The sequence below is a fragment of the Taudactylus pleione genome, unplaced genomic scaffold (assembly GCF_031769625.1).
Source record: "Taudactylus pleione unplaced genomic scaffold, aTauple2 ptg001285l, whole genome shotgun sequence".
Lineage (NCBI taxonomy): Eukaryota > Metazoa > Chordata > Amphibia > Anura > Myobatrachidae > Taudactylus > Taudactylus pleione.
The window spans coordinates 129,490-153,119 of NW_028285685.1; the positions used below are offsets into that span (position 1 = coordinate 129,490).

General features: G+C 47.4%; 1 protein-coding gene and 1 pseudogene across 2 annotated transcripts in view; one reads left to right on the top strand and one right to left on the bottom strand.

The window, feature by feature from the left end:
* Positions 1 to 23,630, top strand: part of LOC148443391 (uncharacterized) — an 89,136-nt gene that overhangs the window by 45,637 nt on the left and 19,869 nt on the right. The window lies entirely within an intron of this gene.
* Positions 1,243 to 22,087, bottom strand: LOC148443392 (uncharacterized; annotated as a pseudogene). The gene is made up of 6 exons (XR_015875682.1): positions 22,047 to 22,087; positions 19,550 to 19,741; positions 18,009 to 18,074; positions 17,792 to 17,889; positions 4,356 to 4,797; positions 1,243 to 2,123 (listed from the first exon to the last, which is right to left on the bottom strand). The product of XR_015875682.1 is annotated as an uncharacterized LOC148443392 (transcript).

Sequence of the window (23,630 nt, forward strand, 5' to 3'; positions counted from 1 at the left end):
TGGTAGACAGAGTTCATCTAATAGGTTTCCGGAGATACTTGAGGTGTATGCTGAGGGGGACATTGTGCCACCATCATCTGCCCGGGGTACCCCTGCAAGGGAGCTGGGACCAATGGCTGCTGCGTGAACCCAATGGAGCAATACAAGGGCGGAGCTGATAAGCGTCCCACTAGGGCTTTTAACACATGAGCAAGACAGGACCAACGGGGCTCCTCAGTAGCACAGGATATTGTAGAGGGACCTGGGAAAGCACATGTAGCACACAAGTCTACCCTATCCCTATTTTCTTCCCCAATTCCTGCCTTACATCTGACACAGGAAACCAGGACAGCTGCAGAGATCTGCACAGACTCCTCACTGCCTGACATGGCAGCAGACACAGTGTATGTGACACTATACACAGAAAAAAAAAAAACCTGTGATACAATTGAACCCCCCCTGAATAGCACCTGTACTGTAGGGGTCTGTTGTAAAGAGAAAAAGGGACAGTTAAAATGGCTGACAGAGAAAATAAATATACAGGTAGACAGCACTAGCATAAGTCACATACAATGCAGAATAGCCTGCTACATTGGCGCTTACCGTCAACTACACAGGCTCTGTACCTGGTAGGACCAAGCGCTACATAACTGACCTCGCTAACGTGGACGGGTATGCAGAGGGGGATCCGGCTCCGCACCACTGAAGGCTGCGACAGACTGTAGAAAATTGCCGCCAGAGCTCAGAAATAAGAAGCTGGGAGAGTATAGCCAGCGTGCCAGACCGCAGTGGAAAGGTGCGCTATGCAGTGGGTGAGGAGCCGGCTGTTCAACAGGGAAGGCATCCTCCCCTGGCCTGCAGTTAACCCCAGGGACGGCGGAGCGTTCCGCTCTGCGCCGGTCCTCTTGTCCCTGGTGGTCTAGTGGCAGCGCAGGACTCAGTCCCTGGCTCTAGGAGGGCACTTCCCCAGGGAGACCCCAGCCCTGGGGAAAAAAAGCGTGACTGTGATGGCAAGCATCTACCACGGGTGCCCGCAACTTACCAAATCCCCGGGCGTCCGGCCACAGTAAGGGATCCTCCAGGGTCCCTGCTAGTAAGAACCCCGGAAGCCTGCCGAGAGCCCCAGATCAGTACTGGGGTCTCGGCGCCAGCGGGGTGACAGAGCGGCGGTGTGGACATCCACAGTACCGCCTGGGGGCGGAGTATAGGAGGGGAGCCTGGTGCATCCCGGGAGGATGACATTTTTAACTGCATGGCGCCCGGTTGTCCCAACTCACCTATACCCCCAAGGTATCCCTGTGGATACCTAAGGACCCTGATTTAGAAAAATGCTTTTCTCTTGTGTGAGATCTCATGTCTACAAAGATGTGACTTCTGTGTAAAACATTTCCCACACTCAGAGCATGGAAATGGTTTCTCACCTGTGTGAATTCTCTGATGTGTAATACAAACTGATTTCCGTGTAAAACTTTTCCTACACACAGAGCATTCAAATGGCCTCTCACCTGTATGACTTCTCTGATGTGCAACAAAATCTGATTTAACTGTAAACCATTTTCCACACTCAGAACATGGAAATAGTTTCTCACCTGTATGACTTCTCTGATGCTTAACAAGATATGATTGATCTCTAAAACATCTCCCACACTCAGAGCATGAAAATGGCTTCTCCCCTGTGTGACATCTCTGATGTATAACAAGATCCGATTTCCGTGTAAAACATTTCCCACACTCAGAGCATGGAAATGGTTTCTCACCTGTGTGCCTTCTCTGATGTATAACGAGATCTGATTTCCGTATAAAACATTTCCCACACTCAGAGCATGGAAATGGCTTCTCACCTGTGTGACTTCTCTCATGTATAACTAAACGTGATTTCTGTTTAAAACATTTCCCACAAACAGAACACGGAAATAATTTATCAGGTGCATAAGCTGCACTGTGTCTAACAAAAGCTGAGGTATCAAGAGACTAGTCCTGATAATTATAAGCATCAGATGATATATCTGCACTCTGAGGTACTGGATGTATATTTAGCGTAACATGATTATCTCCTGGAGATTCCTGTGTGATGTTATCTTCTATTTTAATATCTGTAGACAAGATGAGATCTTCCTCCAAGTCATTCCTGCATGTGCTTCCATCTGAATAATAATAACAACACAGTTATTGTATTTCCAGCAGAGTTCTTTATACAGCACACACATATTACACAGCACTTTACAGAGAATATTTGGCCAATCACATCAGTCCCTACAATCTATATTCCCTCCCATATCTACACGCACTCACATTATGGTTAAATTCTATCAGAAGCCAATTAACCTACCAGCATGATTTTTGGGGGAAACACATACAAACTCCACACAGCACCTTGGCTGGGAATTGAACTCATGAACTCAGTGCTGTGGGGCAGCAATATTAACCATTACACCACCATGTTACTATTATGAAGGGGTTTGGTTGTTTAATTTACAAGTATGAGCTATGACCACATTATTTCATATCCAAATGAACCAACAATAAATAAGACTCTTTGAACAGATAACATTCCACACCCACATTATCAGCACATGTCATAGACCCAGCCCCAGGGACAGGCAGATGGCACATCCAATGTATATCTCCCCCCAAATGCAGTCTTTGCTGGGTAACGTTCCCTAGCCATCATCACAGAGCAGGAAGCCTCATTAGCCAGTGACATTGGTGAACCATAATACCCATCTAGACCGCCCTCACACATACACATGGGAAACTTGTGGGCGAATTACCAACAACTGCGTCCACACTGCACAAAGTTCTCCAGGTGAATATATATGTAGAAAAAGCAGCCTCTATATGGTCCTCTGGTCATCCTCAGGGATAGTAGCCCCACCAGAGTCATGCTACTAACTTAGGGTAATGAGTCACTGTATATAACCGCTGAGAGGGAAGGAGAGCGATAGGACACAGCAACACAGAATGATGGCGGCACAGAGCGGAGGGGGAGGCAGCAGGACAGGGTAGGGGAATGGTGCAGGGAACAGAGCAGGACAGGCAGCAGGACAGGGTAGGAGAATGGTGCAGGGCACAGAGTGGGGGAGGCAGCAGGACAGGGTAGGGGAATGGCGCAGGGCACAGAGGAGGGGAAGCAGCAGGACAGGACAGGGGAATGGCGCAGGGCACAGAGGGGGAGGCAGCAGGACAGGGTAGGGGAATGGCGCAGGGCACAGAGTGGAGGAGGCAGCAGGATAGGGTAGGGGAATGGCGCAGGGCACAGAGTGGAGGAGGCAGCAGGATAGGGTAGAGGAATGACACAGGGCACAGAGCAGGGGAGGCAGCAGGACAGAGTAGGGGAATGGTGCAGGGCACAGAGCGGGGGAAGCAGCAGGACAGGGTAGGGGAATGGTGCAGGGCACAGAGCGGGGTAGGCAGGACAGGGTAGGGGAATGGTGCAGGGCACAGAGTGGGGGAGGCAGCAGGACAGGGTAAGGGAATGGTGCAGGGAACAGAGCGGGGGAGGCAGCAGGACAGGATAGATGGCGCAGGGCATAGAGCAGGAGAGGCAGAAGGACAATGTAGGGGAATGGCGCAGGGCACAGACGGGCAACAGCAGAAAGAGGAAAAAAGCAGAAGTGCAGAGCAGGGAACAGAAGCAAACAGTAGGATCATGGATAATGTTACAAGGGGTTTCATCACATTGACCAGTGATTTAATCATTATAGCAATGTCCCCTGCACTGATGTATGATATACACAGAGTGTGGGGAGGAGACTGGTCAGATCTCTGGGCTGGTAACACACAGTGACATGATGTGAGGGGGAGAGGAGGAGTATAAAAGGGGCTGATGGCTCATGATGTATGAGATACACCAGAGAGTGTGGGGAGGAGACTGGTCAGATCTCTGGGCTGGTAACACACAGTGACATGATGTGAGGAGGAGTATAATAGGGGCTGATGGCTCCTGATGTACGAGATACACCAGAGAGTGTGGGGAGGAGACTGGTCAGATCTCTGGGCTGGTAACACACAGTGACATGATGTGAGGAGGAGAGCAAAATATAATAGGGGCTGATGAATCCTGATGTATGAGATACACCAGAGAGTGTGAGGAGGAGACTGGTCAGATCTCTGGGCTGGTATCACACAGTGACATGATGTGAGGGGGAGAGGAGGAGTATAATAGTGGCAGAAGAGACTTTAGTTAGAGATCATTGTACAGACTGAATTATTAACTGAGAAGTATATTTTGGACTGGGGAAGCAAAGCCACGTAAATTGGGAGTACATACAAACATTCCACATATAAGACACTGGTTAAAATCAAGCCGAACACAATCATCACGGTGTATGGAGAGAATATTTGAGGCTCTTTTGTAATTAGTGTTTATTACTCACCTGTGCTGAAATCTGTAGGGATTTCTTCCTCCTTACACTGCTGATCACCCCTGATATATGTCTCTTCTTCTCCCTCTGTATCTTCTACCTTTATATTAGTCACATACGTCTCTTCTTCTCCCTCTATATATTCTGCCTTATTATCAGTCACATACGTCTCTTCTCCTTCTATATCTTCTGCCTTTATATCAGTCACATACGTCTCTTCTTCTCCCTCTATATCTTCTGCCTTCATATCAGTCACATACATCTCTTCTTCTCCCTCTATATCTTCTGCCTTCATATCAGTCACATACGTCTCTTCTCCCTCTATATCTTCTGCCTTCATATCAGTCACATACATCTCTTCTTCTCCCTCTATATCTTCAGCCTTCATATCAGTCACACACGTCTCTTCTTCTCCCTCTATATCTTCTGCCTTCATATTAGTCAGATTTTCACTCTAAATAATCCACAAAATAATAAAATAACACTTTAGTAATTTCTGTAGAATATTTGTGTATTAGATGCACACAGGTCATATAATGAAACATTGGATTTTTGTACTTGCATTATGAATCCATCTCTCTCAGTCCTCTGAGGGACACTGGATACTATGAGGTACGGAGTGTGGAAACAGGAGCATGGTCACTTTATATTACCTGGAAACTGTCATACTCCTGCTTATTTCTCTGCCTCATAGTATTCAGTGTCCTCCAAGTAGATGTTAGAGAAAACAGCAAATGATGTACCTGAAAAGTATTTTTCATTGATGTTCTTTATGGCAGCTCTTACAGTGTGTTAAGTTCCATCTAACTTAGCTAGAGACAGCTTTATAAAAACACAGGCAATAGGATGGTATATAGGGCCTTACTCAGCTCCTGCTGCATTACGTATCCGATCTGCGTTGTCCAGTGCAGAATCAGATACTCTGCAGACCATCGGTCGGCTAATAGGGTCATGCAGCCGGCCGTCGCAGCTGCGAAGAAGAGGCCAGGGAATCTCCATCAGCCGACGGAGATCCTGGCCTCTTCCCTCCTCCCCAACAGTGGCAACACACCTCCGTTTTGGGTAACGGAGGCTGTCGTTGCCCTGTCCCCACCCACAACCGCGGCAGAGTGTCAATCACTGACAGTCTGCTGACAGTCTCCATGCGGGCTCTCAGACCCGTTCTGCACATGCACAGAACGGGTCTGGTGCCTGGGCAGATTCCTGATCATTGTGCAGTAACATGTACTGCTAAATTAGGCCCATAATGTGGATCCTCATTTCATGTCATGTTTTGTGTAGTATGAGAAGCTGGTAAGAAAGTATCCTGGCTGAGTAGATGTGACAGGTGTAGTGCGAGTCCCCAGCATTATGGAAATTCTTCTGTGCATGTGCAAGTTGTCTGCGTCATCTGACACTGTAAAGTAGGGATGCTAGGTGATTGCTAATGCTATCACAGCTATTCCTGCACACAATGCTAGGTGATAAAGTATACCACTACTTGCTTGTGTTTGATTACATTCTTCTGCTCCTCCTGCTTATATAGTGTATAGGTCCTAGCTTGTGTGTGGCTACTCACGTCTTCTCTGATCTTCCTGTTACTGATACAGTGTCTGATCCTGGCTTGTGTGCAACTATTCACCTCTCCTTTAATCCTTCTGCTGATATGTTGTTCCAAACCTGGCTCTGTTCTTGGCTATAATTTAGTGCACTGGCCAATGAACTGAAAAGCTTACACCAGATAGCTGCCTAAGGTCTATCCTGCTCTTATATATGGCTGCTAGTGTGCAGACCTCAAGACTGTGCAGACCCTGCAGAACAGTGCTACACATATCTTTACGTTTAATCACTGCATCCAAAACATCTTGTGGGTTACTTGCTTCTCGCTGCCATACCTGCACCAGCTCCTGCCACTGGAATCCTCCCCTGAACCTCACTTGGTAAGTTTATACCCAGGTCATGTGACACACTGTGTCTTTGAGAAACTTCCCAGCTGTCTCTGAAATATATATAATATGAAACAATATGGGTGGGAACACTGGGCCACCATGGAGTGCTGAGAGGAATAGGAATTATCAGGTACATAAATCACTGGTTTCGCCTTCAGTCCTCCTTGGCAGCACTTACCATGGGTCATACCCAGACAATACAATAGCGAGGGCCACAAAGAAATCTTTAAAGCCACATATGCTGCATAATAATACATTTATTATATGGCTGTGTGGAGAACGTATCGCACACTGAGAATCAGCAGAGGATAATATATCCCAGTGGTAATGACTAGTGAGGTCATCCAGCTGCCTCTGCTAAGTTCTGTCACTGAGGGCTGAGCTTCCTTTGCCAAAAAAGTTACCTCTGTTCTAGCATAGGGGCTTATTATTACCCCTGGTACCTTATGTGCATATTTCTTGTATCCGTGTGTGATTACTTCCGTGAAATGTTTGGAAGGGGCACAAACTTTCTGTGGTCCCTAGGGTATCACCAATAAATATTTTATATACTTAGGACACTCTATCCTGAGAGAACACACAGTAATCGCTCACACTAAGCCCAGTGACTGACGTCTCCTCACTTTGCTCCGCACTGGCTGTGGGTAAGATGGTAAAATACTCATCCTTCTCATGAGAAGTTCCTGAATCGCCCTATTAAAGTATCCAGTGCTAGACTGAGAGCCCATGGGGCCACAAAGGATCTTACAGACAGATGGATTCTCTTCAACACCTGGAGACAACAAAGAATGCCCTGAAACCAAATTAGCATGTAAGAAAGAACTTACTGATGATACATGTACCATGTGTGTATATAAGGCAAGTCTCTTACTGCAGGTGATAAATCAGAGGAAAAGACATAGGCTAGCTGAACCCTCCATGGCCTTGTCCATGCATCTACTCAGTCCCAGGAACGGTGTGCTGAGAGAAAAATACTGGTACTTTGGCATTCTGGGTTATTGCCATACTGCCCATCTGTAGAAGACAGAAGCTTGCCATCAACCATTGGAAGACTTCCTGATGCAGGGACTATTCTCCTGGGGCCACTTGCTGTCGAAACCGAATAATTGGATAGGACAGAATCTGTTTGCCAATCAGGAAAACCTGCATGATGCCATCTTGTGAATGGCAGCAAGACTCCATTTTAAAAAGGAAAGCTTACACAAGCGCCATTTTGTCACAAATACATAGTATACAATCCACAGTGCAAAATTGATAAAAGTAGCAATTTTGCTACTCACAACGCAAAGTTGCTAAAAAGTAGCACGAACAGCTTTTTAACAATCTTCCCCAAACACCTACCGACGGTGTTTAGCAGACATAAAATAACTTTCCAACACATTAAAATCACCACAAACTTATATTTCAGCAGTAGCAAAGTAGTGGTGTTTTCCCTGCATTCACATTAACACATACGCGATGTAGCAAAAAGTAGCAAATTAGTGGTGTTTTCCCTGCACTTCATGTTAAACATAGGACAATGCAAAATAGCTATTTAGACGCACAGCCAGCTTTTTAGTGACCTTTCCCAAACCCATACTGGCATGCTCATACACATACACAGAAGCCTTTCCAACTTAGTGCTGGTCGCTAAGTGCCCCACAGACCCTCAAACACACAACACAATTTAGTGTCATTTCTCCCCGCATACACATTTAAAAGCAATGGTCCCGCAGCCCGAAAGGAATGATTATTACTTGGTTTAATCGCAATGTCAGCATATAAAGAAATTAATGTTTTCTGTAACTATGGCTTAGTAAATGACAATTGGACTATGTTTGGTGCCGTACTGATCTACTCTGTTCCCACAGCGTTCCGGTGGCATCGGTGAGAAGATCAGAACATGCGGCTATGACATATGAATGTTAGAGAGAATAACTTCTTGAAATGTTGTATGCCATAGTTAGATTAGATTTATTATGCAGCGGGAAGGTGAACACAATCAGGCTGTTAGAGGCTGGGTTGAGTCTTTGCACTGACCTATGAATTGTACCGTAACGGAAGAAGCAAGAGGAACCAATGAGAACCTGCCAACGTATTCTATTGTATTGCTTATCCCAGTACGGGTATATATGTGAGTACTCTGAAACAAGATGCCAGTCTGCGGTGTTCCTGTTATGCTGTTTGACGAAAGGTCTCATTACTGATGCCGGTATCTGGTCCCAGATCGCACGCGTATGTATTGACTGTACCTTATGACCTAATGTTTGTACAATTTAGTTTGCGCTCATTGTTAGATCATAGCGTGGTAACATCTGTACTTTTACCTGAATAATAATCTTTAGCGCGGTGGACCGCTATTCAACTGTCTTAGAGTTTTATTAATGGTATAATTAAACACAGCGCTAATTAGCGACACCTTATGGTTTTAGAAGGTATAGGCAGGTTTTGTCTTAGAGGTTCTAGGCAGGTGAATCTTAGAGGTTTATAGGCAGGAATGTACTAAAGGTTTATTTACGATTCAACATTGCCTACAGCCCAGGCAATTTGCCACAGTATACTCCTTACCTGAGACATGGAATCCTGAAAGAGGCCGGAGGTTTTCTTCTGCCCAAGAGATTAGTTTTTTTACTTCCAACATCACAGTTCTGCTTCTGGTGCCTCCTTGGTGATGTATGATGGACCCCAAGTTATCTTCTCTATAAATACTTTCCCAGCAATTATGTATGGAATTGCTGAACTGCATCCCATACAGCTCTCATTTCTAGTACATTTATGTGGAGTCTCCTTTCTTTCTGTGACCAAGTCCTTTGTGTGATCATATTAGTTACATGAGCTGGAATCTGTCGTCCATGTTGCCCATGGATCTGAGAGTGACATACCCGGTGTCCTCAGTCCTGGGTCTTGTCACCAGATTAGAAATCTCCTGGTAGGTGATGACAGGCTGTTTGTGATACCAGAGAGTAACCAACCCCAGCTGGAGACTGTGCAGGTGCCATCTTGCCCGGGAGGAACTATTCCTATGGCTGAGAACATTCCCGATAATTGCAGCACTCTCCTCATTGGTGACCAGTGATGAATCCGTACATCATACGCTAAGTGCTGTTGTCTGAGACATCTGTCCTCTGACAGAGTTACTGTGTACTGTATGGTATTTGTGCTCCTAGACATTGTATTTGCTTTGAGGGAACAAGCTGACTTTCTGTCCTGACCACAATCCGGCCAAGTTTCTGCAATAAGGTCATCACCTGTATTTTCTTGATGTCTGTCACATGTTCTGATTCTCCTACATCTAGCCCCCAGATCTCTTAGTTCTGCACCTGCACCAGCATTTCCATAAAGGTTCATAGAGAAGTTGCCAGGCCAAAAGGAAGGCCGGTGAGCTGGTAATGGTGTCCCTGATCCAGCACCTGAGACACTACAACATAAGAGAAAGCGTCCTGCAGGTCTATGGGTGTGAGGAAATCCTCCTGGCTGATAACAGAGAGGCTCAAATTCACTATTTCCATGCAAAGTGGTCTGACACTGACATAGTTGTTTAGTCTCCTCAGGTTGAGGATGGTGCAAAAGAATCCTAATGTCCTCCTATAAGGAAAAGCCTTTGCTCTTCTGACCTGAAGGAACTGGGATAACTGTGGCTGTTCTTAATAGAGGTTGTAGGAGGTTCTGTAGATAATCTAGTTCCATTAATTCTAAAGGAGTCTTAGTTTATATGAAAACAGTTATTTCTGGATTCTGGACACTGTGGAGACTGGATATACACTGGGGGCTGGAGGGACACTGTGGAGACTGGATACACTTGGGCTGGAGGGACATATTGCGGGGACTAGAGATACACTGGGGTATGGAGAGATACTGTAGGGACAGGAGATACACTGGGGACTGGTGATACACTGGGGGCCGGAGGGACACTGTGGGGACTAGAGATACAATGAGGAAACTATCTAGCATCCATACTTAATAATGTCCAGAACCCATTAGTCTTTGAGTACATGTTACGATAAACTGTGTGTGTAAAGTGCAAAAATCTGCTCCCTACAGGTGTTAGATTGGATTGATTATACCAATAGTTATTGTGGGTTTCTACATATTAGTCTTCATTTTGAAGGCTGTTTAGAGGTAGAAGGATTTGCAAACATGAGGAGAGAGGCTGGAAGAGCCGGGATCTTTTCATTAGATTTTTCTCCAGAGGATTTCATTATCCAGTTTTCCTCAGAATAAAAAGGTTTCATGCAATAAGCAGATTATCAAAATGGGCTTTGATTGGGCAACAGCTGCAAAAGAGCGTAATCAGACAGGGCATCTGGCCACTAATGCTGATCTTCATGATGAAGCTGTGGTGTTTAAAATAGCTTCACACAGATATGGATACAGACAAGTCTTTGAGCATTATACTGGCGTTCTCCAGGTGATCCTGTTCCCAAAGGACTAAATCCTCCACCTCCCGATGTTCCTGTGAACCTCTGTTCTTGTGGCTGCAATCCTCAGAGATTTTCCTGCTAATGTGGGTGTTATTAGTGCCGTCATTCCCATAGATTTATGTTAATCAGCACAGATTCCTCATTAATGAGCTAAATATCATCAGTGTTTCCTCACTGTCTTCAGATCCAGCTCTAGAGGAATCTTCTACTAATCAGGGGAATCCATCTCGGAGTCCAGGCTTTTAGGGGATCTTGGGGGGAGATGTTTTAAAGCTTCTTAAGTGTGCTGATTGGTTGTATGAGCAACTTTTGTACTTGACCATTTACCTATGGAGTCAGAAAAACCGCCAACACCGACTTTTTAGTAAAATTGAGGACTCGGAGTCTAAGGTTTCGGTTACCGACTTCACAGCCCTGTTTGATATATCTCACCCTTGTTATTCTAGCCTGCCTGTGTAACAAAGCTCTTCCTTAGTAATAAAAGCTTCTCTCATTCATAGAAGTTATTCTATAAATTGCTCTGGAGGCTGATTCCATCCCTTATCCTGGGATCTGCGTTTGCTACACAGTACTCCTTTATTGTGTGCAGGAAACCTCCCATCACAGGCTGCACAGAGCTTATTATGTGGTCACTTGTTCGTCACCCCCAAAGACTCTGCATGGGTACTGAAGAGAAACACTAATCACTATGCATCAGGGTACAGCATATGGACACCCCCTATTTAGGGAATTACCTTGGGCAGGGGACTTCTAAGTGTGTGGGATTATGCTCCAGCTCCAACCGGTTTCCAGGCATGGTTTCTTTCACCCTTGCAGCAAGAACGATATTGCTCAAGGTTCCCGGCTTCTCGCATCCTGTCCGGTGCTACGACCGTGCCGCGGAGCGTGTGCATCCTCAGTGCATCGATCCGTTTAGTTTAGGTGCTTTATGTTACATCACTCACTTACAATGATGCACGCAGGTCAGACTGCCCGTCCTCAGCTTGTAGAACTGATATGGTGCATTGCCAGGAACAATAAGAGAGATAAGCCTCTGATATATCCAGGAACCATGAGAGAGGTAAGCCTCTGTTACAGCCGGGAACGATGAGAGAGGTAAGCCTCTGTTACAGCCGGGAACCATGAGAGAGGTAAGCTTCTGTTACAGACAGGAACAATGAGAGAGGTAAGCCTCTGTTACAGCCGGAAACGAGGAGAGAGTTAAGCCTCTGTTACAGCCAGGAACAATAAGAGAGGTAAGCCTCTGTTACAGCCGGGAACCATGAGAGAGGTAAGCCTCTGTTACAGCCAGGAACAATAAGAGAGGTAAGCCTCTGTTACAGCCGGGAACCATGAGAGATGTAAGCCTGTTACAGCCAGGAACGATGAGAGAGGTAAGCCTCTGTTACAGCCGGAAACGAGGAGAGAGTTAAGCCTCTGTTACAGCCAGGAACAATAAGAGAGGTAAGCCTCTGTTACAGCCGGGAACCATGAGAGAGGTAAGCCTCTGTTACAGCCAGGAACAATAAGAGAGGTAAGCCTCTGTTACAGCCGGAAACCATGAGAGATGTAAGCCTGTTACAGCCAGGAACGATGAGAGAGGTAAGCCTCTGTTACAGCCGGGAACCATGAGAGAGGTAAGGCTCTGTTACAGCCAGACACGAGGAGAGAGGTAAGCCTCTGTTACAGCCGGGAACTATAAGAGAGATAAGCCTCTGATACAGCCAGGAATGATGAGAGAGGTAAGCCTCTGATACAGCCAGGAACCATGAGAGAGGTAAGCCTCTGTTACAGCTGGGAACCATGAGAGAGGTAAGCCTCTGTTACAGCTGGGAACCATGAGAGAGGTAAGCCTCTGTTACAGCTGGGAACCACGAGAGAGGTAAGCCTCTGTTACAGCCGGGAACCATGAGAGAGGTAAGCCTCTGTTACAGCCGGGAACCATGAGAGAGGTAAGCCTCTGTTACAGCCGGGAACCATGAGAGAGGTAAGCTTCTGTTACAGACAGGAACCATGAGAGAGGTAAGCCTCTGTTACAGCCGGAAACGAGGAGAGAGGTAAGCCTCTGTTACAGCCAGGAACAATGAGAGAGGTAAGCCTCTGATACAGCCAGGAATGATGAGAGAGGTAAGCCTCTGATACAGCCAGGAACCATGAGAGAGGTAAGCCTCTGTTACAGCCAGGAACCATGAGAGAGGTAAGCCTCTGTTACAGCTGGGAACCATGAGAGAGGTAAGCCTCTGTTACAGCTGGGAACCACGAGAGAGGTAAGCCTCTGTTACAGCCGGGAACCACGAGAGAGGTAAGCCTCTGTTACAGCCGGGAACCATGAGAGAGGTAAGCCTCTGTTACAGCCGGGAACCATGAGAGAGGTAAGCCTCTGTTACAGCCGGGAACCATGAGAGAGGTAAGCTTCTGTTACAGACAGGAACAATGAGAGAGGTAAGCCTCTGTTACAGCCGGAAACGAGGAGAGAGTTAAGCCTCTGTTACAGCCAGGAACAATAAGAGAGGTAAGCCTCTGTTACAGCCGGGAACCATGAGAGAGGTAAGCCTCTGTTACAGCCAGGAACAATAAGAGAGGTAAGCCTCTGTTACAGCCGGGAACCATGAGAGATGTAAGCCTGTTACAGCCAGGAACGATGAGAGAGGTAAGCTTCTGTTACAGCCGGAAACAAGGAGAGAGTTAAGCCTCTGTTACAGCCAGGAACAATAAGAGAGGTAAGCCTCTGTTACAGCCGGGAACCATGAGAGAGGTAAGCCTCTGTTACAGCCAGGAACAATAAGAGAGGTAAGCCTCTGTTACAGCCGGGAACCATGAGAGATGTAAGCCTGTTACAGCCAGGAACGATGAGAGAGGTAAGCCTCTGTTACAGCCGGGAACCATGAGAGAGGTAAGCCTCTGTTACAGCCAGAAACGAGGAGAGAGGTAAGCCTCTGTTACAGCCGGGAACTATAAGAGAGATAAGCCTCTGATACAGCCAGGAATGATGAGAGAGGTAAGCCTCTGATACAGCCAGGAACCATGAGAGAGGTAAGCCTCTGTTACAGCTGGGAACCATGAGAGAGGTAAGCCTCTGTTACAGCTGGGAACCATGAGAGAGGTAAGCCTCTGTTACAGCTGGGAACCACGAGAGAGGTAAGCCTCTGTTACAGCCGGGAACCATGAGAGAGGTAAGGCTCTGTTACAGCCAGAAACGAGGAGAGAGGTAAGCCTCTGTTACAGCCGGGAACTATAAGAGAGATAAGCCTCTGATACAGCCAGGAATGATGAGAGAGGTAAGCCTCTGATACAGCCAGGAACCATGAGAGAGGTAAGCCTCTGTTACAGCTGGGAACCATGAGAGAGGTAAGCCTCTGTTACAGCTGGGAACCATGAGAGAGGTAAGCCTCTGTTACAGCTGGGAACCACGAGAGAGGTAAGCCTCTGTTACAGCCGGGAACCATGAGAGAGGTAAGCCTCTGTTACAGCCGGGAACCATGAGAGAGGTAAGCCTCTGTTACAGCCGGGAACCATGAGAGAGGTAAGCTTCTGTTACAGACAGGAACCATGAGAGAGGTAAGCCTCTGTTACAGCCGGAAACGAGGAGAGAGGTAAGCCTCTGTTACAGCCAGGAACAATGAGAGAGGTAAGCCTCTGATACAGCCAGGAATGATGAGAGAGGTAAGCCTCTGATACAGCCAGGAACCATGAGAGAGGTAAGCCTCTGTTACAGCTGGGAACCATGAGAGAGGTAAGCCTCTGTTACAGCTGGGAACCATGAGAGAGGTAAGCCTCTGTTACAGCCGGGAACCATGAGAGAGGTAAGCTTCTGTTACAGACAGGAACAATGAGAGAGGTAAGCCTCTGTTACAGCCGGAAACGAGGAGAGAGTTAAGCCTCTGTTACAGCCAGGAACAATAAGAGAGGTAAGCCTCTGTTACAGCCGGGAACCATGAGAGAGGTAAGCCTCTGTTACAGCCAGGAACAATAAGAGAGGTAAGCCTCTGTTACAGCCGGGAACCATGAGAGATGTAAGCCTGTTACAGCCAGGAACGATGAGAGAGGTAAGCTTCTGTTACAGCCGGAAACAAGGAGAGAGTTAAGCCTCTGTTACAGCCAGGAACAATAAGAGAGGTAAGCCTCTGTTACAGCCGGGAACCATGAGAGAGGTAAGCCTCTGTTACAGCCAGGAACAATAAGAGAGGTAAGCCTCTGTTAAAGCCGGGAACCATGAGAGATGTAAGCCTGTTACAGCCAGGAACGATGAGAGAGGTAAGCCTCTGTTACAGCCGGGAACCATGAGAGAGGTAAGCCTCTGTTACAGCCAGAAACGAGGAGAGAGGTAAGCCTCTGTTACAGCCGGGAACTATAAGAGAGATAAGCCTCTGATACAGCCAGGAATGATGAGAGAGGTAAGCCTCTGATACAGCCAGGAACCATGAGAGAGGTAAGCCTCTGTTACAGCTGGGAACCATGAGAGAGGTAAGCCTCTGTTACAGCTGGGAACCATGAGAGAGGTAAGCCTCTGTTACAGCTGGGAACCACGAGAGAGGTAAGCCTCTGTTACAGCCGGGAACCATGAGAGAGGTAAGCCTCTGTTACAGCCGGGAACCATGAGAGAGGTAAGCCTCTGTTACAGCCGGGAACCATGAGAGAGGTAAGGCTCTGTTACAGCAATACATGTTGGTAGCTGCTCAATCACTTCAGTAATATCGCTCAGATGCATGTAAGGGAGGGGTTATTCTATACTAGAAACAACAATAAGTAATCCCCCAGCACTCAGAATGAAATCAGCAATAAGATTTGAAAAACTACATGGTGGTAGATAATCCAGAGATCTCAGTTGCATATATTTGCAAAAATATGGCTAAGCCTCCAGGCCATGTCACGGTGCCCCACGGGGTGGGTATGGCGCTGGGGTGGCACACTTTAACACTTTATTTAGCACTTTAACACTTTCAAATTATATTTTTTTCTCGCCAACCAAGGGCACGTTCGCTCAACGTTTCAGTCGACTTTTATCAAGAACTAGACTAAGCGACTGAAACGTTGAGCGAACGTGCCCTTGGCTGGCGTCATTCTTTATTACAAGACCCGTGAGTGCCGCTGTGTTTTGCTGCATATACATTGAGTATTTTATACTACAGATGGCACCAGGGCCATTATAATGCGTTTGAGTGCTGGCTTAAAGAGACACTTTAGTATTTCACTGGTGTGCTTCACTGGGGTGGCTGGCCTTCGCCGGCTTTTTTGGGGTTCTGCACCCCAGACCAAGTGATAGGGACCTCCAGTATCTGAGACGCCGTGATGCAGCCTGGAGGCTTAGCCATATTTTTGCAAATATATGCAACTGAGATCTCTGGATTATCTACCACCATGTAGTTTTTCTGTTACAGCCAGGAACTATGAGAGATGTAAGCCTCTGTTACAGCCTGGAACTAAGAGAGCGGTAAGCCTCTGTTACAGCCAGGAACCATGAGAGAGGTAAGCCTCTGTTATAGCTGGGAATGATGAGAGAGGTAAGCCTCTGTTGCAGCCGAGAACGATGAGTGAGATAAGCCTCTGTTACAGCCAGGAACTATGAAAGAGGTAAGCCTCTGTTACAGCCGGGAATGATGAGAGGGGTAAGCCTCTGTTACAGCCGGGAACGACGAGAGGGGTAAGCCTCTGTTACAGCCGGGAACGATGAGAGACGTAAGCCTCTGTTACAGCCGAGAACGATGAGAGAAGTAAGCCTCTGTTACAGCCAGGAACAATGAGAGATGTAAGCCTCTGTTACAGCCGGGAACTATGAAAGAGGTAAGCCTCTGTTACAGCCGGGAACTATGAAAGAGGTAAGCCTCTGTTACAGCCGGGAACTATGAAAGAGGTAAGCCTCTGTTACAGCTGGGAATGATGAGAGAGGTAAGCCTCTGTTACAGCCTGGAATGATGACAGATTTAAGCCACTGTTACAGCCGAGAACGATGAGAGAAGTAAGCCTCTGTTACAGCCAGGAACGATGAGAGATGTAAGCCTCTGTTACAGCCGGGAACTATGAAAGAGGAAAGCCTCTGTTACAGCTGGGAATGATGAGAGGGGTAAGCCTCTGTTACAGCCTGGAATGATGAGAGAGGTAAACCTCTGTTACAGCTGGGAATGATGAGAGATGTAAGTCTCTGTTACAGCTGGGAATGATGAGAGAGGTAAGCCTCTGTTATAGCTGGGAATGATGAGAGAGGTAAGCCTCTGTTGCAGCCGAGAACGATGAGTGAGATAAGCCTCTGTTACAGCCAGGAACTATGAAAGAGGTAAGCCTCTGTTACAGCCGGGAATGATGAGAGGGGTAAGCCTCTGTTACAGCCGGGAACGACGAGAGGGGTAAGCCTCTGTTACAGCCGGGAACGATGAGAGACGTAAGCCTCTGTTACAGCCGAGAACGATGAGAGAAGTAAGCCTCTGTTACAGCCAGGAACAATGAGAGATGTAAGCCTCTGTTACAGCCGGGAACTATGAAAGAGGTAAGCCTCTGTTACAGCCGGGAACTATGAAAGAGGTAAGCCTCTGTTACAGCCGGGAACTATGAAAGAGGTAAGCCTCTGTTACAGCTGGGAATGATGAGAGAGGTAAGCCTCTGTTACAGCCTGGAATGATGACAGATTTAAGCCACTGTTACAGCCGAGAACGATGAGAGAAGTAAGCCTCTGTTACAGCCAGGAACGATGAGAGATGTAAGCCTCTGTTACAGCCGGGAACTATGAAAGAGGTAAGCCTCTGTTACAGCTGGGAATGATGAGAGGGGTAAGCCTCTGTTACAGCCTGGAATGATGAGAGAGGTAAACCTCTGTTACAGCTGGGAATGATGAGAGAGGTAAGCCTCTGTTATAGCTGGGAATGATGAGAGAGGTAAGCCTCTGTTGCAGCCGAGAACGATGAGTGAGATAAGCCTCTGTTACAGCCAGGAACTATGAAAGAGGTAAGCCTGTTACAGCTGGGAATGATGAGAGAGGTAAGCCTCTGTTACAGAGACCATACAAACTAACTGACCTAAACTGGAAAAGAAACAGTTCACGTCAAGAAGCCTAATTATAGACATAACCCTTTGTGGGGTCTGCCATGGAGTACTGACATAGAAAGTCACTTTGTATATTGCTATTTGGGGAGAACTAAATCCCACCTACCTGATGCTCCTCAGGGGTCCGATGACTCTCCTCTGTACAATCCTGTAAATAAAGAGGATGGGGACATCACTCTGGGGTATTTCTGTTACTGGGTCCATCTGTAGGAGACACACAATGACAGAGTACATTGTATATATATGTGATTATCAGGTAATGTGTGTATATAGGGACCCCATACCTGCTCTCCCCTGTACAATAAATGACAGTCACCACTTACCCAGTGATGTGAGGGGCCGGTGATTCTCCATCATCACATCCTGTGTTCCTCTATATTCTCCCCCTCCTGCATGGAGACATAGACAGTCACATCCTGACACCTTATAGGAACCTGACACACACAATGATACAGTCATCACCCAGACACATCCCCTGGTGTTACTGTATAATGTCCCATTCCCAGCAGTCACCTCTCCGGTCATCACCCAGACACATCCCCTGGTGTCACTGTATATGTCCCCTTCCCAGCAGTCACCTCTCCAGTCATCACCCAGACACCTCCGGCTGGTGCTACTGTATAATGTCCCCTTCCCAGCAGTCACCTCTCCAGTCATCACCCAGACACCTCCCCTGGTGTCACTGTATAATGTCCCCTTCCCAGCAGTCACCTCTCCGGTCATCACCCAGAAACCTCCGGCTGGTGTTACTGTATAATGTCACCTTCCTAGCAGTCACCTCTCCAGTCATCACCCAGACACCCCCGGCTGGTGTTACTGTATAATGTCCCCTTCCCAGCAGTCACCTCTCCAGTCATCACCCAGACACATCCCCTGGTGTTACTGTATAATGTCCCATTCCCAGCAGTCACCTCTCCAGTCATCACCCAGACACATCCCCTGGTGTTACTGTATAATGTCCCATTCCCAGCAGTCACCCCTCCAGTCATTACCCAGACACCTCCGGCTGGTGTTACTGTATAATGTCCCCTTCCCAGCAGTCACCTCTCCAGTCATCACCCAGACACATCCCCTAGTGTTACTGTATAATGTCTCATTCCCAGCAGTCACCTGTCCAGTCATCACCCAGACACATCCCCTGGTGTTACTGTATAATGTCTCATTCCCAGCAGTCACCTCTCCAGTCATCACCCAGACACATCCCCTTGTGTTACTGTATAATGTCCCCTTCCCAGCAGTCACCTCTCCAGTCATCACCCAGACACATCTCCTGGTGTTACTGTATAATGTTCCATTCCCAGCAGTCACCTCTCCAGTCATCACCTGGTGTTACTGTATAATGTCCCATTCCCAGCAGTCACCTCTCCAGTCATCACCCAGACACCTCCGGCTGGTGTTACTGTATAATGTCCCCTTCCCAGCAGTCACCTCTCCAGTCATCACCCAGACACATCCCCTTGTGTTACTGTATAATGTCCCCTTCCCAGCAGTCACCTCTCCAGTCATCACCCAGACACATCCCCTGGTGTTACTGTATAATGTCCCCTTCCCAGCAGTCACCTCTCCAGTCATCACCCAGACACATCCCCTGGTGTTACTGTATAATGTCTCATTCCCAGCAGTCACCTCTCCAGTCATCACCCAGACACATCCCCTTGTGTTACTGTATAATGTCCCCTTCCCAGCAGTCACCTCTCCGGTCATCACCCAGACACATCCCCTGGTGTTACTGTATAATGTCCCATTCCCAGCAGTCACCTCTCCAGTCATCACCTGGTGTTACTGTATAATGTCCCATTCCCAGCAGTCACCTCTCCAGTCATCCCCTGGTGTTACTGTATAATGTCCCATTCCCAGCAGTCACCTCTCCAGTCAGCAGCTGAATGATCCTATTGGTGAGTTCCAGGATCTTCTGGTCATTGTGTCTCTCATGTATCAGTGAGTGAGGTGGAGGCACCGTGATGGGGCTCTGGGTCCTGCTCAGTCCTCCTGACACACAGGGACAGCTGCTGCGTATCTCACAGTCACCGGATTTCTTCTTCACTACTGTGTAATCCTGTGTATTGGGGGAGACACCAAATATCACTGCATACAGTCACAGATCCCCTCACCTCCCCAGACATGTCAGCGCACAACAGGGGGTGTAACAGCTGTACAGAGGTGTCAGTAACACAGGGGAGGGGGAAGGGAACAGAAGAGGTTAATAACACAGGGATAGGACAGCAGGCAGCCCAGGGGACACACAAAGGGTTACACAATACAGAATCCCATCAGTCACTCTGCACAAATGATGAAATGACAAATGACCGCTCCTCAGATGTATGTTACATGTGTGACCAGCCTGCCGGCCGTGTGTGTGCAGCGTAGGGTGGGGTGAGACATGTCCTGGGGGATAATCAGTGACACTCTGAGGATCTGGGGACTGTCACAGCCACTGGCTGTCTCTGAGAGAGTCTCTATTGCTCAGGATAACAAGACGCTCTGACAGACAGTCTCAGCTCAGGGAGTGCAGCCCTTTGTTACATTGCATGTCTGTGTCCTTCTCACACATCGTTCCCCAGCTCCTGTTATGTATCATCTGGTATATATATACAGTACATCATACATGTTATACCTATTGTGTGTTATTCCCTGACCACTCATTACTGACCACTCATTATTATTACTCTGCAGCTGCTGCTATAACAGGACACCACAGGCTGCTCCCCCTGTATAATAATAATAACAAGACACCACAGGCTGCTCCCCCTGTATAATAAAAGAATAGGACACCACAGGCTGCTCCCCCTGTATAAGAAAAATAACAGGACACCGCAGGCTGCTCCCCCTGTATAATAAAAATAACAGGACACCACAGTCTGCTCTCCCTGTATAATAGTACCAGGACACCATAGGCTGCTTCCCATGTATTGTAATAATAACAGGACACCACAGGCTGCTCCCCCTGTATAATGATTAGAATAACAGGTCACCACAGGCTGCTCCCCCTGTATAAGATTAGAATAACAGGTCACCACAGGCTGCTCCCCCTGTATAATGATTAGAATAACAGGACACCACAGGCTGCTCCCCCTGTATAATGATTAGAATAACAGGTCACCACAGGCTGCTCCCCCTGTATAAGATTAATAAAAGGACAACAAAGGCTGCACCCAATGTATAATAATAATAATAATAAAAGGACACCACAGGCTGCTGCCCCTGTATAATAACAACAGGACACTACAGGCTGCTCCCAATGTATAATAATAATAACAGGACACTACAGGCTGCTACCCCAGTATAATAATAATAACAGGACAACACAGGCTGCTCCCCCTGTATAATAATATTAACAGGACACCACAGTCTGCTCTCCCTGTATAATAGTACCAGGACACCATAGGCTGCTTCCCCTGTATTGTAATAATAACAGGACACCACAGGCTGCTCCCCCTGTATAATGATTAGAATAACAGGTCACCACAGGCTGCTCCCCCTGTATAAGATTAGAATAACAGGTCACCACAGGCTGCTCCCCCTGTATAATGATTAGAATAACAGGACACCACAGGCTGCTCCCCCTGTATAATGATTAGAATAACAGGTCACCACAGGCTGCTCCCCCTGTATAAGATTAATAAAAGGACAACAAAGGCTGCACCCAATGTATAATAATAATAATAATAATAATAAAAGGACACCACAGGCTGCTGCCCCTGTATAATAACAACAGGACACTACAGGCTGCTCCCAATGTATAATAATAATAACAGGACACTACAGGCTGCTACCCCAGTATAATAATAATAACAGGACACTACAGGCTGCTTCCCCTGTATAATAATAATAACAGGACACCACAGGCTGCTCTCCCTGTATAAGAGTAATAAAAGGACAACAAAAGCTGCTCCCAATGTATAATAATGATAACAGGACACCACAGGCTGCTCCCCCTGTATAATAATAACAGGACACTACAGGCTGCTCCCCCTGTATAAGATTAATAAAAGGACAACAAAGGCTGCTCCCAATGTATAATAATAATAAAAGGACACCACAGGCTGCTCCCCCTGTATAATAACAACAGGACACTACAGGCTGCTCCCCCTATATAATAATAATAACAAGACACTACAGGCTGCTACCCATGTATAATAATAATAATAATAACAGGACACTACAGGCTGCTTCCCCTGTATTATAATAATAGCAGGACAGCACAGGCTGCTCTCCCTGTATAAGAGTAATAAAAGGACAACAAAGGCTGCTCCCAATGTATAATAATAATAATAATAACAGGACACTACAAGCTGCTACCCCTGTATAATAATAATAATAATAATAATAATAATAATAATAATAATAATAAATACCATTACCTGCTCCAACCCGCTCTCTGCCTTTTCCAGATGTAGAAAAAACGCCCTATGAAAAACCACGCCCCTCTCTCCTCCGTGTAGCTATGGCTACTGTCTGCCCCGCCCCTCTTAACTAAGTAACCGCCCTCCTCTCACTCCCCTTAGTGCAGTGATTGGCAGCAGCGAGTAGCCAATCAGGCGGCACAAAGTAGGAAGGACGTCCTGTAACTCGCAGCCACTGGCAACTGCCGCTCACAGCTTAATCACTAGAGTCACACTTATATATAGTCTAATGGTGTCCTCATAAAGGGTGACCGGCGGCCATATTCTTATAGTCTACCAGTCACAGAGCAGAGGGGGCGGGGACACAGGGGCTTTAGCTGCCATTTTGTCATAGACATTCCTGACTGCCAGAGCCAGGTAACGTGTCCTGTATATATTATATTATTATTGTATAGGGGGAGGGGAGGGGACGGGACTGTGCAGTGATATATGAGGGGGAATACAGCTCCTAGCACACACTGATATGTGGTATAATTATATAGGGGAGAGGGGATTGTACAGTGATATATGAGGGGGAATAACAGCTCCCAGCACACACTGATATGTGGTATTATTATTATATAGGGGAGAGGGGACTGTACAGTGATATATGAGGGGGAATAACACCGCTCCCAGCACACACATACCAATGTGGCATTATTATTATATAGGGTAGAGGGGACTGTACAGTGATATATGAGGGGGAATAACACCGCTCCCAGCACACACATACCAATGTGGCATTATTATTATATAGGGTAGAGGAGACTGTACAATGATGGATGAGGGGGAATAACACAGCTCCCAGCACACACTGATATGTGGTATTTCTACTTCAGGGTCCATAGGGGGTCCACAGGGTTGACCTTGGGGTATAGGTTGGGAACCAAATCCGGGCACCACGCAGTTAAAGCTTTTATCTCCCAGGATGCACTTGGGTCCACTCTCCCTATAACCCCACCCCCCAGCCAGAGGCACCTCAGTTTAAGTTGGTGCCCGGCCGGAGTTGGGTCACCGTTACTGCAGGGGGGCTGCTTAGCAGCCCCTAAGCTTAAAAGAGTTTTTTTTTATAATTTTTTACTACTCTTCAGAGCGGCAGCATCAGACTGTCCAATGGACGTCTGAGCTGCCGCTCCTACACCCCGCCGGCGCTGCGACGCCAGTACAGATCTGGGGATCGCAGCGGGACCCCAGAGTCTGTACTAGCCGGGCTCTGGAGGAATCCCTGGGCTGCTGCCGGATCGACAGGGAGCAGGTAAGTCGCGTGGTCACCGCTTGCGGTGATCCACGTGTGAATATGCAGCCTTATGCCTCCGGTCTCTGGGGACAGACCGGAGGCGCTAGCGGTGGCGGCGGGCTCCCCCTCCATGGAGGCATACCCCGCGTGTCCACAGCCCACCAGGGATTATAGCGGCAGCGGGAGCCGGCATCCCGGGGGGGTTAATTGCTAGCCAGGGGAGGAAGCCTTCCCTGTCTAGCGGCTCCAGCTCAGCGCGCCTTTCAATACTACAGTCTGGCGTCGCTGAGCTGCTTCCTCCGCGGGCCACGCTTCTTCTGAGGTCT